Source organism: Phyllostomus hastatus, unplaced genomic scaffold, assembly GCF_019186645.2.
Source record: "Phyllostomus hastatus isolate PE091 unplaced genomic scaffold, TTU_PhHast_1.1 phas_scaffold_216, whole genome shotgun sequence".
Taxonomy (NCBI): Eukaryota; Metazoa; Chordata; class Mammalia; order Chiroptera; family Phyllostomidae; genus Phyllostomus; species Phyllostomus hastatus.
Genome location: NW_025334018.1, coordinates 22,909,668 through 22,911,478, shown reverse-complemented (window position 1 = coordinate 22,911,478; position 1,811 = coordinate 22,909,668).

Below are 1,811 nucleotides of genomic sequence, written 5' to 3'. Positions count from 1 at the left end.
CCTCACTTTCCGCGCATGCTCGGCAGGGAGCCTGGGGCGCATTCCCGTCCCGCACCTGTGACGTAGGAGGGACGGGCTCGGGCGGGCGGGGCGCGCTCACCTGCCCCAGGCGGCCTGTCAGCCCCGATTTGACCCCGGGGGCCCTTGTGTCGGTTATTTCTATTGTCGGGGGACTTTCCCGTTCTCGGCGCTACTGGAGGCGTCCCTCGGTGTCTCTTGACGTGCTCCTCTGTTCCCTGCGTGTCTTACAGCTTGGGGGTCGCATTCGGGTGGGCTTGTTTGGATGACGGCTTCGTAGGTGGCAGCCTTCTTCACTGGGAGCAGGCTGGTGTCTGTCCCTTTTTCTGAGATGTTTGGAAAACTGTGACACCCTGACGGCCGCCATTCCTTCCGCACCTCTAAGCCAGGATGCTTCTAGAAAGAGAAATCTCTCCAAATCTTAAGGAAATCAATGAGGCTTTATTGGAGGGCCCGGCGGCGCTCTGGGGTGTAGACACCAGAGGGCGCTGCTCCCTGGGACTGCGGCCCGGCGGTTGGGAACCTCCAGCTGATGTCGTCCCAGCGGCTGATCAGCTTGTCTCGTGCCCTCTGAGCTCTGGTCACAACTGCAAGGACCCGAGCTGTGATGCCCAGGCCTCCCCCCACCCCCCTCGGGGGCACGCCGGCCCCTTCAAGGCGGTCAGCAGTCTCCCTGCACCACACGGCCCAGGGAACCTGCGTCCCCAGCTGCCAGGGTGTCGCGGGGGGGGGGGGGGGGGGGGGGGGGCGGGCTCTGTCGGCAGGGTGGCTGGGAGCTCCGTGGAGGCCTGCCCGATGGAACTTGATTATGGAGCACAAGCCCTTGAACCCTGGTCGGACAGGCCCAGGACTCACCGGGACGGCGTTCGGCTGGGACACGGAGGACTCACAAAGTGGCTTAAACCAAACCCCGGGTGACACACTCTCGAGTAAACCAAGTCACCAGAGGAGAGCCCAGGCCGGCACCGCCCTCCGTGGCCGAGGCTCCGGCCCCTTCGGCCTCGTGCCGCAGCCTCTGCCCCTGTGTCCGCCTCATGGCCACGGTGGACACAGAGTGGACACGGGGGCTCTGACCAGCGGGTCTGACTGCGGCCCCCGGAGGGGGGCCGGGGGAGGCGGTACACTCACTCTGGGTGCTGGCGCACAGCCAGGGGCCCGTCAGCCGAGCGGAGGGTGTGGGGGGAGGGGGGAATCAGAAGGGGCCAGGCCCGGGGCCCCATAGGCCCCCACAGGCCCCCACAGGCCCTCACAGGCCCTCCTGGAAACTTGGCCTCTAATCCGAGGTGGGAAGCCATGGCAGACTCTCAGCAAACTGGTGGCGTGCTGGGACTCCTGCCTGAAGGGCAGTGATTCTGGGGTGGCGTGGGGGGCAGTGGGCTCAGAACAGGGTCACGGAGGTGGATGGGGGGTCATGTCTGGGCCTGCACCTGTTTTGAAGGGGGCCCTGATACATCCGTTGAGGGGGGTGAGTGACAGGACCTGGGGGCACCCCTGAGGGCTTTGAGGAACCAGAGGAGGGGGTTGCCGTGGACTGAGGTGGGGCGAGGCTTTGAGGGGCGCGTTTGAGGGGAGATGGGGTCATTTCGGGTCGGGTTCATGGAGGTGTCTTCCAGCAGCCAGACGGGGTGGGGGGTCCCAGAGGCAGGAAGCTGTTGGATCTGGGTTCCCCGGAGATGCACATTCGGGAACTGGGGCGCGCAGGCGGTATTACAAGCCACGATGCTACAACAAGCGTGGAGAAGAGGAGAGAGGAGACCACGGCTGTGCTCGGGCCCTGCAGGGTCGAAAGGTCG